Genomic DNA, 17,931 nt, shown 5'->3' with positions numbered 1-17,931 from the left:
TATAGCAAGAAACTCAAACCACAGGATAAGCAGTCAGGCGTGCGCACGGGGGAAACTGCAATGATTAATATATTTCAACATTCGAGAACACCCAAAAGAAAATTGTGCAGCAAATATTTAAACTCGGCCGTAAATTGGAGTCGGGGGGAGGTTATTAATGAGAAATAAAAAAAAAAAAAAAACATTTGTATAAAAAGGTATCTTCCGCGAACATAAGTAGAGGAGGCATATATGATGATGTCATCATTGGGCAAAAGGCAGCCGTCTTGTTGAGTTACAAAAGGTTGGTAGCGCCTTTTACTACCGACAAAACGGGACGCAAAAATAAATAAATGCATAGAACAACAGGTACAGCATGCAAGCGAAAAGAAATTATAAATCTATAATACTGACAAAACTTACTAGCTTCTCTTTAAAGTCAAGCAGTAAATTATTGGTACAACATTGCTGCAGTTCCCAAAAATGTGCGGAGGGAAAAAGGGCAGCGAAAGAATGAAGGTAATTTTTCACATTTTAATAGCTTTGCTTCTGTGTCTTTACAAATGCATGTTTGTTGATTTGTGTAAGCATGATGTAGGAAGTCTGCAAATGAATGTAATCTGCAACAGGGGGATAGCTAACCACTAGCAAACCCTTTTGAATAATGAATCCCCACTGTATCAGACGGACGCTATTCATAATAATTCCTTGCTTTTCTCATTTTGCCATGTACAGTAGCGATTAATCAATTTGCAATGTTTTGTCACCCGCAACAAATTGCTAGCACCGAGACAAATTTATTGCCTTATGATAAAAGAACTTGTTTAGGTGGAAATAAATTAAATTTGGGTGTTTGTTATTTGAGGCCGACGCCGGCATAGGTGACCCGTGCAGCGCAGGCCAGCCATGGCGATAGCATCCAATTATTACTGCGGTGTTTTGAGGGCAGTTCAAGGGGCCTGTGCAAGCTAATGGCACGCGGTCTTTGCACGACTAAAAAGGCCTCGAAGAGATCCGGTCCTCCGGGGAAGCCATGCGACAGGAGCGCCAGCTTCCAGAGACGCGACAGTTTGGGATTTTCAGTTTCTGGGAATGCTCTTGTGGATTCAGCACTTCAACAATAGTTTAACAGGGTTGAATGCAATTTAAACTGTAAACTGTATTACAAATCGGTCACTGCTTCTAGGCCTCCCGCAGAGGAACAGGGGCTCTGAAGGGAATCAGTCTCTGACCCTGAGCTGCAGTAACGTAGCACGGGCAGGATTGTGCCTCGCTGTTTAGTATTAAAATAAAACAAGCATTAGAAAAATCAGTATGTCTAGGTTTGGCGTTGAAGGTTGTCAAAAGGGAGGAACCTTGAGAGCTGTGATCGGCAAGTGGGGAGGGTACTGGAGAAGGTGCCTGCCAAAGCAGGCCCTGTAGATGGAAGCTGCTGGCATTGCTGTATGAAAGAACCCCTTGAAAACAACGACGTCACCTCCCCATTAGAACGTTGATGTCAATATTTTCAGTCTCCCTTGTGAAAGGCAGGGTTACAACCATGAACGTAGTCACTGATGGACACACTGATACCAACAGGGCAGGGAGGGACCAGTTCTACTCTCTTTGATCTATGCACTTCAACCGGGGCCTGAGGTCGTTCCTGAGCTTGGTGCTGGTTGGGGTGGTCTTTGCCTTCTGATCTCATATAACCATGAGTCACAAATTAGACTCAGCTTTTAATATACTTTATACAGGAATGGTAATATATCTGCTTGGTAACTTTAGCTGTAGTCTTTTTAAGGGTATAGAGAAGGGATGGCACACCAAGACCACTTAGATAAGATAAAGACACTTCTGTATGAGAATTTTCCTTAAGCTATTCTCCCCCTGCATTTTGTTGTGATGAATAGAATTATGTCTGTGAGCATAAACGGTTGGAATAGCCCAGTAAAGAGAGGTAATTTGGAAGAGACTTAAACAGATACATCTGGCTATTCTGTGCTTGCAGATCACACATCTCCTGAAATAGGATCAGGATAAAATGTGACACAGGGCATACCTCACAGCATATATCCCCTCATCCATTACTAAACAAAGATGGGTGAGGAGGGGATGTTGGTTACCATCTTTCTCAAACTTCATCTCTCTGAGGGTTTCTGAGATTAAATCAGAGAGACCTTGTATTTAATCGCTGTGGGTACACACAAGGGCACCAGATTACCCTAGCCCCAGTATATATCCCAGATACCGCTCAAGAAGCTTACCTTTTGCAGTTTCTCAAGACGTTTCCAGGCATGGCAAGGAGGAATATTGTCCTCACTGGAGAATCAAACGAGGTATAGGATGCTGGGAGAGACAGGGAGGCGAGCAAGCTGAGGCAAGACAGAGCATGCTCAAAGAAACTGAAGAAGGCACTTAATGAGATGGGGCCTAAAGATGCTTGGTATGAAATATAAACAAAATATTGAATATACGCACTATACCCACGTGCATCGCTCACACTATTGCTTAGATTACATTCTAGCCAGCATTGCCCTTCAAGCTAAGGTTTGGGTTTCGGATACCAGAGCGATATAAGTTTCAGACCAGGTCCCAGTTACTATTAAGTTAGACTTGGGCGCTAAAGTGTGGAAAGTAGATTAGTGGCTTTAACCCTCTCTATCAATAGACCCAATATTGTGTGGGAAAATTAACCAACAAATACAACTGCTTTAGTTGAAACTAAGGTGGAGAGGTTTAATTGAGAGGAGTGTGGTATGCTTTCAAAGCACTCACATGCAGTAAATATGTAGCTATAGCTACACACAATGCCCGCTTCTGCAAAATGAGGTACTTAAATTAGAGAAGAAAGTTAGAGAACTAGAGTGAGAAAGACTACTCTGAGCTTCTCTGCAGACTACCTGCAAACTCTAAGCGGCCAGGGGTAAACTTTGCATGCACCATACTAACAAAGATAAGCTAAATTTACTTTACCTAAAATGGAAAGCATATGTCAGAGGGGACATGGTGGGAACACATTTGGCAAACATATTTTGAGGCAAACAAGAAAAGGAATACAGCAAAGATATGTAGTCTCACACAGGAGATACACTTATTTATAGCACTGAGAAACATAACAATTTTACACCCTTTTACACTATGTTATTTTATATGGACGATAGCTCAGTCCTGGACCAACAGAAGTACAAGGACAAAATCAAACTCCCCTGATTGACTGAAACACATCAGGAATCTCTAGACTATACTGTACAAATTGAGGCACTCAAAACGACAATCAAGACACTACAATGCATTCAAAACCAGAACTGATGTCTTTACCGTCTTATTTTATAAAACCTTTAAACCAAAGGTGACGACACAAATGGCTGAAATGTTTAACCACTTTGCAAACAATAAGGCTGTCATGGATGCGATGAGCGATGTCACTATTAGGCTGGTTCCCAAACTCAGAAAGGATGAGAAATATTGTGCATCCTACCACCCTCAACATAGATGCCAAGCTCTACTCCAAAATCCTGGGCACGTGCCTCAAAGAGGTTCTGCCTCCTTTGATCCAACTGGATCAAAGTGAGTTTATACAAAGCATAGTTGAAAAAGCGATGTCCCTGCAGACTTTCTTTTGCCGGGCATGGAAAAAGCGTGTGATTGTTTACATTGGTCTTTCCTGCATTTAACCCCTTGTGCACAATGGCCTTAACAACTGTACATCAGATATAATGAGTCTGCAGAGGGCCCTAGGTAAAGTGTTTCACTTTAGCTACTCTTATTAGCCAATTTTTACCAGGGCTGGCAACGAGAGGCTTTCAAGTAGCACATTTTGTTTCTGAAAGCACAAAATTACTCTGTATGCTGACAACAATCTCGCAATCTTCTCATGATCAGCTCTCCCCAACCATCCATTCCAGCAATAACTGAAGTTCTACCTTATTTGAGTTTGTTTCAGGATGTAAGAATTATGAGAAATCAAAAGGCCTTAACTTAACCCTGGCGGATTCGGAGGCTAGGGACATACCATGGTTCCACCCTTTCTGATGAGCTAAGAAAATCACGCGGCACCCGAGAAGCCTCTTAGAGGTACAATACTCCTCACTGGCAGGCTCTATAAAATGAGACTTGGACGCTTGGTGGAAATGTATTATCTTGTTGAGGGGTAGGATAAACATCATCAAAACAAATGTCCTCCAGAGGCATCTATCCTTTTTTTCAGACCCATTCATTTAGGATTGAAACAACCTATCAAGGTTACATTCAAAAGCTCATTTTAAGATGTGTTTGGAGGAATATGATTCCCAGGGGCTCCTTTGCCAAAACATAGGTAATTGGAGATGGCCATGGCCAGAATTTCCACACAGGCATCTTTTCGATTTAATATGAGCAGAGAAGAAACTCAGGTCACCAGTTCTTATTTAAGTATAACAGTTAGCACAATTTAATCTTAGATTGGGAACCTCAGCAGGGATTCCCGAACTGACCAACATCTTGGAAAGGGCATTTAATGTGACATGTCCACCTTCATTTCCTGTATTGCATGGCGTCTGATTAACAAACTGAGACTCCTTCCTTTGCCCAGCACAGTACTCCACAGGCCTGTAGCCATTCTTTCTGTGAGCTCCACATTTATCACAGAACACATCTCTGAGTGACCACAACTGTGGTAATGCCTGGGCAATCTTGGCCATGAGAATTCCCAGCCACAACCTTATCGCAGAAACCTGTAGCGTACTGAGTGATACATGTTTCATCTTTTTTATACTCACAAGTTCTGGTTAGCTTTGGCATACATTTACCAGGCTGGCTCTTAAGTGTGGGTGTTATCGGTATACCTCACCACATTGAAAATGCTGCGAATAGACAAACATACCAGGTAAAAAACAATCCTGACCCAAGCACTGCACTACACAATCTACCATCATAAACAATGAATCAGTACATTCAAATGACACAACTATTTGTGAGAGTGGGCCTCTTTTTGCGCTTAGAAGATGAAGACTCACTAGGGAAATAGTAGTCTCATCCTTTTTCGTTTGTGGGGTGGGAGGGTAGTGTGAGAGGCAGCCTCTTTTTGCCTGTTTATCCCCCACTTTTTGCCTGATGTTGATGTGTTCTTGAAGTTGGTAGTGCCCAGGACCCCTGCTAAGCAGGTTCCCTAGGCCAGAGCTCTTTCCCTAAATCTGTTATGATGCTTGGCACAATTTGATACACTCTTACATATCATCGTAAGACCCTGGTAAATGGTACACCAGTACCCAGGGCATGGGATAGTAGGAGTAGTCCCCTGAGGGCAGAAGCCCTGATTGTGCATCCCTCTAGGTCCCTTCACCCAGATACACCCAGCACTGCCAGTGCAAGCTAAGTGCACTGGGGCAAACCTAAAAAGGCAAACTCGATATGGCACACTCCCTGTGTGCCCTGTCCACCCTACATTGCATTGGATATGGGTAGGTCACCCCTCTGGTAGGCCTTACAGCCCTAAGGCAGGGTGCAACTTCTATATGTGAGGGCATAATTGCATGAGCAATATGCCCCCACTGTGTCCATGCCAAACCTGGGACATAGTGAGTGAACAGAGCAGCCATTTTAAGTATATGTACTAGACACTGGTCAAACACGAGTTCCCCAGTTACATGATGGCAACTCTGTACCCTGGGTTGTTTGGTATCAAGCAACTCAGAATATTAAATAGAAACTGGCACCAGCATTGGATTTAAATCTAAATGTACCCAGGGGTCACCTTAGAGGTCCCCCCTGCAAAAGCAAACCTAACTGGCATAGTTGCTGACTGGTTCCATCCAGCCTGCCACTTCGAGACATCCTATATACAGACCTGGGGGAGAGTCATGGCTTTCTGGTTTGTAAAACAATGCCCTTCCTGGGTGGGAAACCAGACAAAGGGTAGGAGGAGTGGCCACACTGAGCACGCACCACCCCTATGGGTTTGCAGGCAAGTGGACCCTCCATCTCATTTTCCTCCACATTGGATGGTAGGAAAATAGCCAGTGAGGTTAAGGGAAGTGACCCTTCCCACAGGAAGTGGTCACTGTAGTGGGTGTAGCCACCCAAGTATAGGTGTCCCATTGGACACTACCAAGTCCCCCTTAAAATGCCCACTAAATTCAGTATTTAGTGGCCTCCACTAGACCAAGAATTTAGATTCATCTGGAAGAAGAGAAGACAGCACCAAAGAACTCTCCCGGATGAGAATAGAGGACCTGCTGTACCAGAAGAGGCTCCAAGACCCTTGCTTGCTGCACCAGAGGCCTGACAATCGTTGCTGCAGAGGAGCTGACCACTGGACCAACCTCAAAATACCCCAAGGACCTCCAGGCTTTGCAAGTAGCCCAAGAACTCCCTCCTGAGTGGAGGCGCCACTCAAGAAACCAAAGAAACCTGCAAGGAACCTGCAACTGGTGAGGGTCACTTCAGCGGTCGGACAATATCTCCGCAACCAGAAGTTGCAGCCAGAACCAGCCAAGCACCTACAACAGCCCGGATGAGATCTGCAAGTGTGCCAACTTTGGTGTCACAGCACCCTCCCATGGCCAAGTTGTGCCAATACCACAAGTACTGGTCAGTGACAGCGGACAACCTCAACAACAGCTCCCCCAGAGCTGTAAATGGACCAGGAGGAAACCCTAGTTGAGGGACTTCAGTGACACCCTGAACCTCCCTCCAGAGTGCCCGCGACATCTTGCAAGACCCCAAGAAGGATATTTACCTCCAGCTCCAAAGGGTTCCTTGGCACACAGCAGCCCTCCAAAACGCCCTGCACCTGGCCGCCCTTAGCCTTGCATGTCGGGATCTGCTGTGTGCCCTGGTCCCCAACCTCTTGTGACCCCAACAGCCCAAGGGGACCCCAAAGCACCACCTTTTAATTTGCAAACCAGCTCCTTTTCCAAGTGGCCCCTCCAGGTGGTCCTGTGCCCGTGCCAAGAGACTTTCCAATGCTTCTCCCACCTGAAACCAGGAGCTGCCCAAGGCTTTCCATCTGGCATCAGGTGTCCACCAACTGCTGCGACCATCCTGCAAAAGAACAGACTGGTAACTCAACTGTATGATTTTAATGCATTTTTAAAGGTGACTGTGCATTGATTCCAATGGTGCGTAATGAAATATTAAGCACAGAAACACTAACTTTGCCAAAAGTTTGAGAAGTCATACCTCGAAAAGCACTTAACATATTCTAAAGATCTTGCTCTTAAAATTTATATTAAAGTCTGAAGTATGTTTTATAAAATCTGGTCTTGAGTTATTCTTTGAGTGTGTGTGATGCATGATTGGATTTGTAAGTACAGCAAAAACTAAGCACATCTCCTGAATAAGGCTATCTGCTCGACCAGCTACCTTAAAATTTGGAGCATTAGGTGGTCTAATTTTTATCTCTGGAAACCAACGTGTGGTTGCCTGGACCCACCTGCACAGTGTGTCTAGTTTTGCACACTACATAGAGGGCCAGCCTCCTACACTATTATATTATAAAATGTCAGTAAAACATAAAAATAAATTAGGCTACTTTTCCGCTTCTGCTCAGAGAAGCATTTGGAAGTTGGAAGGTTCTGCAATGCTCCTTGATGGTCTCTGAGTGGTTGTTTGTGGGACTACCTAGTTTCCTTGGCTTTCTGGAAAATTTAGTTTTCAGGTTCTGAGATACAGCTTGTTAAGGCTGTTGTTCGAAAAAAGCCAAGAGATAATGCATAATGCTCACTTCTGATCCCGAAGTAGAATCTGATGCCCCATTATCGTCAGTCTTGCCTGAGGCCCCGGAATTATTTGTTTTTCAACCCAATAACTTCTAGAAACTGGGAGAGATGTAGATACTGTGGGCATTACTGGAAGGCAGGGCCTAATCCTAGTGGTCTTTCTGAATCAATGGCAGCAGGTAATTGTAGCAGAGGGGGGATTGGGGGACTACACACGTACACACACACAGTTACTCACACCCATGCATTCATACATGCGCTCACAAACACACACACCCATTCGCAACACTCCTCACTCAAATACACATACATTCGCACATTCAGGCTCCGAATATCAAGAAGTTAATCTTACCTTCACTGCAGCTCTCCCATAGGGAAGCCAACAATGTCCCAGGAGGGTTGGGACTGATGCCTTCCCTCATTGGCTTAGCTAAGATCAGCCAATGGGGGGAGGCAACATTCTGTAACTCGTCACAGAGAGGGATGGGGTCAGTGAGATCTGATGAGGTGCCATTGATTGACCTTCAGCCCTGGGTACTTCAAGGCTTAAAACTAAAGCACCCAGGCCTGAGGCAATCAGTGACACTCCCCTTTGTCATGAGGGAAAGGGCCTTGAGGCACTTTTACCAGGTTGAAGAGGTCACATCCTCAGGGCTTTGAAATCCTCAACCTGGAAATTATCAGGCACCAGGAACCTGCCTGTTTAGCACACATCTATCTCCTGACTACCTGACTTGAACAAGAAAAGTGCCTGTCAGACTGACCTTTGTTCATCCTGATAGACACTCTCCTTGTCATGAAAAAAGTGGGGGCGGGGCCCATCATTCCATACGGATTGGGGACTCCTGTTCCAAATTCCAGGACATGTTAGAAGTTTAGGTGGTTAAGTATAGGTTACTAATTCTTATTAGTTCACAAAGCTTTATTGAATTTTCAAAATACTTAATAAACGGACAGTGTCAAATAGCAAACACCTCAATAGGGCACTTCCCCAGTCGTATATCCATCTCATAGTCTTTAATGTCCATTTACAATACTTTTTGCAAATAAACAAATGAGGAGCAACGAACATCAAGCAGAAAATAAAGCAATTTGAAGGGAATTCTAAACAAAGAAAATAATAGTGATGGGGTAAAAAGATGAGTGTGCCTCAGGGATGGGTGAGCAAAACAAGAAACAGGAAAAAACAATTGGGTGCTCCCTATGAACTGAAATGAAAAGTTTATAACAAGGTTGACCAATATTTACTGAAAACCTATAACACTTCTAGAAAAGTGTCAAAAATAAGGAGATAACAGAACCTGGAGTGGTGCCCTTGTTCTGTGGATTAAACCCTCACCTGGTAACAATGACCCATTAACACAACTCATCATCAAGCGCAGCCTAATTTTCTAATTGGTATTAATGATCTTTACACTTGCGTTAATCAGCGCATCTAGAATGTGCGTCTCTGATTTTGAGAGTGGGAGTTCCAGGCCTCACGACTGAAACAGGACATTGTGAAATAGATGTTGACATCGACACAAACAACTTTTTAGCTATAACCTACACAGAAATGCAAGACTTTACTATTGGGCAATTATAAATCATGTTTCAAGAGCACAATGCAATCCCAGCACATCAGAAGCACAATCAGTTTCACAACATGCTATCTTTGTGTAGTTTAAAATGCACGTAATAATATAAAAAGTTAATGTGTGCCACAATAGATGGTAAATAGCAACATTTTAGTTCCAGTCATCCATCCAAAACAAACAGGTCGCTCCTGTGCACCAAAGAGCAGTCCCATCTTAACACGAGGTTGCAGAAATGTGGGAACTCATAGTCTTATCAGTTTGTAAGTTGACAGATAGATCAGGAGATAAAAGGGACCCTATCGACTTTTGTAACCGTATATCTCCATTATGTAAACCATATATCCCACAAAGCTTACTAAAGGAGGTGTAACCATCCACCAAAAGTACGTCTGCCGCTGACCAAATCCCCTTAATGCCCAGTCTCTCGAAATCATCCCTAAATTGCAAAAGAGGTTTTAGATTTAGAGTTTAGAAATGTGTAGTTCTTCATCCAATGGACTTTATGACTTCATAGAAAATGCAAAATCATCTACCTAAAAATGTGGACTGCCACAATTTGGAATTAAATATCTCCCAACTAAAACCTCAACACCAATTGTAGTAGTGAGTTAATTTACTTTTCTAAATCTAGTCATGGCCCACGTGAGAGCATGTGCTTGATGGTGGATTCGGGTGCATATTGAGGCGCTTTGTGGGTAATTATTTATATAAGTCTGACATTTTCAGCATTTTTAGTAGATGTTTTTGCAGATTTCTTTCAATTTATGTTTCCACAAGTCATAGAAGTACCACTCTTTTTAGTGTGGTTTTACAATTCCTGTAGGCGCTCATGGCTGACATAGCATCCACTGAACAAGCATTTTGTGCAGGGTCTTCCACTGTTCCCAAAATGTTGTTATGATGTGCAAGTCACACGTCCATTCCCCAATTGATATGTGGTGCAAGTTTATTATAATTTAAGGTAAGCTTGCGCTTAATTTGTTATCATTATTTTTGCACACACTCCAGGTCAGGTTTCTAATCTCCTTTTCCGCTAGTGTCATAAAGGCTGTCCATTCCCTTATGTCCTGATGAAGATCCTCCTTGATGGTTTGGAATAACCGCATTACACAGGGTCGAAACATCAACGCTCCATTTTGGTCCAGATAAGAATTCCTATTACCACTATAGGGCCACTAAGGGATTTACTCTGGTGGCCCTCTTGTGACTTGGACTAAAAATTATCTTGACAGACGGAAGGCAGCCCTGCATTCTTTCTGTTATAGTTTTGCCAATTGTTTTTACATTTGGTTATTTTATTGTTCCACTTGTTACACTGCACAAGCACTTTTTGCAATTTTCAGCACTTACTGAAGCAACCCTAATTGAAAAGTACATTGATTACTTCATCTACTTTTGATGAATACATTATGTGTATGTGAATGTTCTGTCTTCGTTTTTGTGTTTTTTGGTTTAATTCTTTGTTTTCTCTACTTATGTTGAATCAAACATTTGGTGGACCCAAAGAAATATAGGTCACTGATATTGGTTTCTGGCACTAACAAGATCATATTTTGTTTTTATGAATTATCTAGGTTCTAAAGTTTACTGGGTAACAGGATGAGTCTGTAATAACCTCTGTAAACAGGGCAGCACATCCTGCAGGAGCATTGACAGGCAGTTTTGCTAACACTTGATGCAGCACAACACAGCAAGACAACTTGCTGTGCTGTGTCAAATGGAGAGGGCAGGAATGCACCATATCTACTAAGATATGGTAGAGCTGGGGCACTAGTGGCTGCCAAGCGCCAATGCAGGCACCCTTGCACCGTTACACCTCCCCTGGGAAGATCTTGGTGCATTCCCAAGTTTACTAGTGTTAGTAAATCTGGAAATGCACCAAAAAGCATGGGTGGATGCATGAGAACACTCATGCTCTACACATGGAAAGCCTTCCCAGGGCAGATAAAGAAAGACAGCAACTTGGGCTGCCCTGCTCTACTCCACATTTACTATGCCACACATAGCCACTCAAGGTGGCTTTGTGTGGTACAGTTAATCTCAGTTAAGGGATTACCATGTGTCACCTTGTGTGGCCCTTAGTAAATCTGTAGGAATTGGAGTGAATAGGTTGAGGCACAACGAAGAAGAGGTGTGTGTGGACAAAGTGTGTAAAATCTTGCCACTGCATCAGAAAAAATGTCTCCTCTTGAAACCTCACCTGGCTCTTCTCAATGTGCTGCACACTTTACAACAGCTATCTTGACTGCCATTTGCAGAGCTTGGAACAGATCTAATACTTAGGGATGACTGCAGATGGGAGTACCAGTAGAAGTCTTAATACCCCTTCTTTATCCAGACCTGACCATAATCCTGAACCACCACAAAAACATAGAATGAATCAGAATCAATTGTCACACTTACACCTTTTAGTCAACAACAAGCTCTTGTGTGAGCTATCAGTCCTGCTACTTGTGCTGATCGTACATTTGCTAAAGAAGAGACTTCAATCACCCCTTCAGTAGTACACCCAGCTTGAGAAGGGCTCTCCAAGGGCTTGGTTTGAGCTTGCCTCCTGTTCTTGAAGTCTCAGGGTCAAAAATACTTCTTCTCTGCAAGGAAACTCCTTGTGTGGCAAAAACTGACACACAGCCTCTCGGAATCGATGCACAGCCTGCCCAGCAGTGAAAGAATCACTGCATCACCAAACCGGAACGATGCAGCCTGGCTCCCTGAGTGGAGATTGACGCAGTGCTAACGTTACGACCAGAATTTCAACACACAGCCTACCAGATCAATGCATCGTCGAGCTGGAACAGCCTGACTTCCTGTGGGAGGAATCGACACATTAGCTGCTGTGCGTCAGATACTCCAAGGCATCGCCCACTGGATCGACACAGCACCTGTGACTTCATCCTGGCCAGCCAGGATTTCCAAGCATTGTCCCTGGGTGCCAAAAGACCCCATATGGCAAAGAGGATTCGCCAGAATTTGATACAAAGCCCTTGCCGCATGAAAGAGAATCAACGCATCGTCTGGGCACCCCCGGAAATCCGACGCACACCTACCTTTTTCCACGCATCTCCTCCTCTGAGGTCTTCGTGCACGTAATTTTGACGCATACCAAGTACTTTGTTCACGCAAGAGACATTTGTTGATTTCTCAAGACTCTTCTTATCATTGCAACAGTGATATTTTAACTTGTGATTATCAAACCTTGATCATTTTGATGTTAATTTAATCAGATAAATGTCTTATATTTTTCTAACCCTGTATGGTGTCTTTTTGTGGTGTTCTCTCTGTGTTATTGCATGATTTATTGCACAAATACTTTACACATTGCCTTCTAAGTTAAGCCTGACTGCTCAGTGCCAAGCTACCAAAGGATGGGCACAGGATAATTTGGATTGTGTGTGACTTACCCTGACTAGGATTGTGGTCCCTACTTGGACAAGGGTGTATACCTCTGCCAATTAGAGACCCCATTTCTAACATCTGCTTTACACTGCAGTCACGCAGCTAGCTCCCTGCAGCACACTGATAGTGAGATGGCCCTACTTTGTTTTGCATTATAAACATTCTATCATGATATAATTGATTTTTACCCTGGTCTTCGTGTGCAGCTAGGCTACAGTAATGCCTGTTATATGAACATTTTAATGTGTTTGAACTGTAGGAAGTTCACCACTTGCCTCCCCTCCACTAGCTAGTTTCACTCTGTGGAAAAAAATAGGCTTGTGACCCTTCTTACTCCCTCTCAAGCCTACCTGCAATAATCATTCAGTTTCAGGATACTTCTGGAACAAAGGTAGCCATTGGGGTTGACAGCTTTCAGAGACTCATGGAAAAATGGCTTTTATTGGAATATGCTCCCTTCATCTTTATCCATTACACACATTAGGGGTTGTCACCTTCATCTCTGTCTCCTAACTTGAGTTACAAGAAATAAGCCAACAATAATGATCGCTATAGTTTTTCCTAATGTTTTATTAGAATAAATGGACCGCGATATGAATTATCTGGTATGCCTAAAATATCCTCCTGCACCAGGGCAAATGATGAGCTGATCGGAAGTTGTCGGCCCAGAAGATTACAAACAAATACTGTGGATCCTGCTGTCTTAGAAGATGCATCGAGAAAAATAAAACAAACGTAAATAAGGCTGTGTTATTTTTGAAAGTGAATCGATATTATGTGGGCTCAGTTTTACAATGGGATACTTAAGTGCACAGAAAAGCACAGGGGATCCGTCCTAGGAGACATTGTTTGTGAGATGCACGAGTTTTAAACTTGGAACCGCCTAATCCAATATGAAAAGCAAAACATCACTGACCAGCCACACTACTTATGCAGCCAATTATTGCAAACAAAATACATTGCATGGAGAGGACAGAGTTGCAAGTAGTTTAAAATGTAGTGCTTATAAAGTACCAGCGCTTCAAAACTACTGACATCATTTTCAGCAAAGTGGCCGCGCTGCGTGGTAAGAAGGCTCTGCAGTCTCTGCCAAATGGAAAAGGAGAATTACAAGGGTGTTATTCATTCATTACTGCCACTTTAATCACTTAGAGATCCAATTAACTATAAATCATTAGAATCAAGTTACTCCGTCCCAAGCTCCCCACAGTACACAGGACTGGTTGTGGCAAGGTTTCCCTGACTACATTTAGCAGGCAGCTTGAGGAAGGGGCTGGAGGGGGGAGGCAGTCATATGTGAATTTTTCCACTGCTATGAAATTGATAAATGAAGCCTGCATTCTAGGTGCAGCAGTAATTTCTGTAGTGCAGCCAAGTGCTAGCTCCCTTGTCTCTTGCAGCAATGAGGGCAAGCTCCCCCTTAATACCTCAGCCTTCCCCTGGGCTGCCAAAAAGGGCACTGGCTTGCCTGGCACACGGTTCGATTTCCCAGCTGGAATTCCCTTTGCTCGGTCTGATTCATTAGTGCAATGTTTCCGCAGATGAAAACGGTGGTAATAGGGAATTTGAGGCGGGATGGGATTTCTGTCACCCGTGTTCACTCGCTGATAGCGTCATCATGCGGTGTCCCCGGTGGGAGTTCTGCTCAGCGAGTGACAGATGCGAAAGGTCACTTTTTTCCTCTCCACGGGGGCTCTCAGCTGTCCCATCTTCAAGTATTGTGACTTTCTCTTTAGGAAAATTTTTTCTTATTCTCCTTGCTTTCAGACATCCAACTTACGCCTTGTTGATCTAAACTGCTAAAATGAACAATGTAGGTATTTAATTAAAAGTTTAAGAGGAGATTAGACATAGCGTCTATGGGTTTGCCTCACGGCGCTACAAGTCTGGGGTTTTATAAAACCATCTCAAAGTTCTAAGAAGAATGTTCTGTCTGTGGGAGTTGTAGGAACACTTCAACTGGGGCAATTTTAAGAGTGGGAGTACCCTTCAAGAAGCCCCGTTCATTGAAAAGCCTGTGAATATCTGTGAGTTATGGGAGTTTCCCGGCCTCTCACCCCGTTTGCAAGTGGGCCCCATCAAGCTGCCTTAGCCACTGGGACATGTTACTGTGGGTTAGTGATACATGTCAGGTGGTCACAATTAGGGCCTGAAAGTCAAAAAAGTGGCCCACATTCCCAGATCGCAAAGCACTGTTTAGTTGGGAGTATGGACCTAAAGTTGGTTAATATTTGCAGTGCTAAAAGTATTTTAAACCTTATAGGGCCAGTAAGTTTTGCAAAGAATGGAAACAAAATTATTCAACATTATTCTCTTGGGTGCTCTTGGAATATTTCTCAATCTAAGATCCCCTGAGAGCTCTCTTCATCCATAGTCCTTTTCTAGTCACCCATGGCTTTTTAGATATGCACAGTACTTTTAGGCTACTTAAGAGAAGTCCTGTAGTGTTCAGGGACTGGTGAAAAGCGCATCGTTATTTTTGATTTACTTGCAGGTAGCATCATGCGTAAGTTCCAACAAATGGAATGATGCTAGTGTGTAAATGCACAAATAAATATAGATAGTGTCACTTTCCTCACACGCATGCAGTTATATAGCATAAACTATACACAGGAGTGTTGGAGAGATTTAGAAGAGCACCAAATAACATTACAGAAGGTCAGATTAATTTCTTTGGAGGCTCAGATGAATTATGTGATTTGCCCAGGCTCACAGGATGCTGAGCTGGTGCTGGGACTTAAACCTGGTTTCCCATTTTCAAAGTGCGCTAAGGCCACAACCTCTCCCTGTTGACTGCAGGAACGGATATGGGGCAAGCAAAGAAGAACAGCAGAGACTAGTTTACCCCACCCTGTTCCATGGAGGGGACAAAAATCAACTGCGGAGTTCTCTCTGACTCTCACCAACCCCCACCACCCAACTCTCAGGACCTCTCCCTGCCCCAGTCCTCTGCAAAGCAGTTGGTAACTGCTTCCCACCGGGTGCTCTGTCACACCTGGAGAGAGTCGGAGGGGGCATGCTGTGACAGCTGGAGCAGCCCCATTGTCATTCTGCCTCTGACAATTAGCTGGCTGCCCTGACTTAATTTGCACAGAGACAGGTTCAGTATATATATATATATTTATATACAAGCTATTATAACAGCCTTTCACGTTATGCACTTAGTGGCTCCCGAAAAGGGCCAAAGCAGGTTGCACTGCTTTTAGACCGAAAAACAGGCCCATTAACTGGCCTCATGCACAGGCCCACCGGTTGATGCCCGATTGCCTGCCTTGCCAATCCGAGCCTGGTGGTCAGGGATGGATTTCACCCTGTCCCATACTATGTCAACCGATGAGTATAGAAATACACTGTCTATTACAATTCTAGTGCTGTACCATTATGTTTGAAGGCAAACAGAAAATCAATATACAGAAACAGGGATACTTCGCGTGAGGACTGGAGCTCTGATATCTGTGCCAGCAGCATGTTTACATCTGCAACTACATGTGCACGCCAAGGGCCGTATTCCAGGAAGTGCGCCTGCTTTGTGACCCTCCCTGGGGCACTTTGGTATTACAGAAGGGGCCGCAGATGCTTGTGGGGCCCCTTCTGTGATACAGATAACTCCAGAGCTATCTCAGGAGGGTATTACCTCGTTTGCATGGGTATGTGACACCATGCAAATGAGGGAATCTCTTTGCCTTTGTGCCCATTATTATTATGGATATGGGCGCAAAGGCAAAGAAGCTGTCAGGAAGCCCACTGAAAGTGTGCCACAAAAAAGTGGTGTGCTGTCAGTGTGCCCTCTGATAGCAACACTCTAGAGAGGGCAAAGGTGGTCCCATGGATCCCTCAGACATCACCTTGAAGGGAGGCGCAGTCCCTCACTCACTGCACCAGCCCGCAAAGGAATCTCTAATCCCTCTCTAACATGCAGTCGGATTGCCATCTGCACAGTGAAACACCGAGCAGCCTTGAAGCAGCCATGCTATATTTTACTTGAATGTGCTGCCCGCGTCTGCCCTGGAGTAGCGAATTCACTGTAATAGGGCACACTTTCCCTGTTTGCACACGGCACACCTATTTAAAGGTGCACCATGGCGCAATCTGGAAAAGTGTGCCCTATGTGTAATTAGGGCCACTGTACACAGCTTAGGCAATATGAACACAGACAAGGGCATTTGATGTGTTCCATTGTTATTGCTGCTATTGCTGTTCAAGGCTGCTACGCGCATAGGAATAAATGAAATATACTTATGCAAGAGTAACCTCCATTGCCCCACATGTTTAACCATCTATGACTAATTCTGGTTTTAGTTTCTGGTTGTTAGACAATTCACTCTAACAACCTATGCTATGTTTGGGCCTGTTGTAAACAATCTCTGCGCAAAACATTTTGATACGTATTGATTCATGTTTTCCATTCAAACTGGTATTCTCTGTTTTCCATCCCATCAACGTGACAGTTCATAATTCTAATTTATTGTGGATTACCTGTCTTGCTGAAATATGAGCAAATTGGAAGCATGCTTTTGTACATGGATTTGGCAACGGGATTAAATCAAGGAATCCTAAAATGGCATCAAGTCCACCAAAATTGTCATTCCCACCATCAATACCAGTGCCATCATCCAGCCCTCTGCAACGTGATAGCATCAGGAATCCATATATGGAAATGGAACAGTTCGTCTTTTCCACCTCCCAGCAGCAGCACCAAAACCATCACAAGCGGCCCTTTTGTCAGAAACATGAAACTTGCAGCAGTAGCACTTGCTTCACCACTGGCACCAGCAGTACTACTGCTATCCCAAGGACCATCAGCAGCCCATGCCCAGTGGCAGAATATGCACCTTTGTCATCAGTTCCACTAATGTATGTGGCATGACTATTTAAACAATAGACAAACATTTTAAATGTGAAAATACTTGAATTTTAGCTTTTATCTCATTAAACCCTATGCCTTGCAATGGGAAAATAAATCTTCCTCCTTTCTGTTCACAAATGGTGTTATGTATGTGGTATATTTCTCAGCATCCCACTTCCAGCAGACATCAGCAGAAGCAGAATGATCACCGTTTACGGCATCACCACCACCAATTTAAATGGTCCAATTTCAACAGCTACAAAAATGTCTCAACTACCGGGACTAGAAAAGAACTAAAACTATCATATAAATGGCCATCAAAAACCCATGGTAGTTAGTAGATTCTCCTCCTTTAGTTATCACTTCCATTACCCTTAATGTGTTTCGCTAAACACCAGGGCCCAGATTCTGATAGGTGACAGGCAACGCAGCACAGCACTCAAAAGATTCACAG

The sequence above is a fragment of the Pleurodeles waltl genome, chromosome 7, assembly GCF_031143425.1.
Source record: "Pleurodeles waltl isolate 20211129_DDA chromosome 7, aPleWal1.hap1.20221129, whole genome shotgun sequence".
NCBI lineage: Eukaryota > Metazoa > Chordata > Amphibia > Caudata > Salamandridae > Pleurodeles > Pleurodeles waltl.
The sequence above is the reverse complement of the archived record's forward strand: the minus strand, read 5'-3'. Positions refer to the sequence as shown.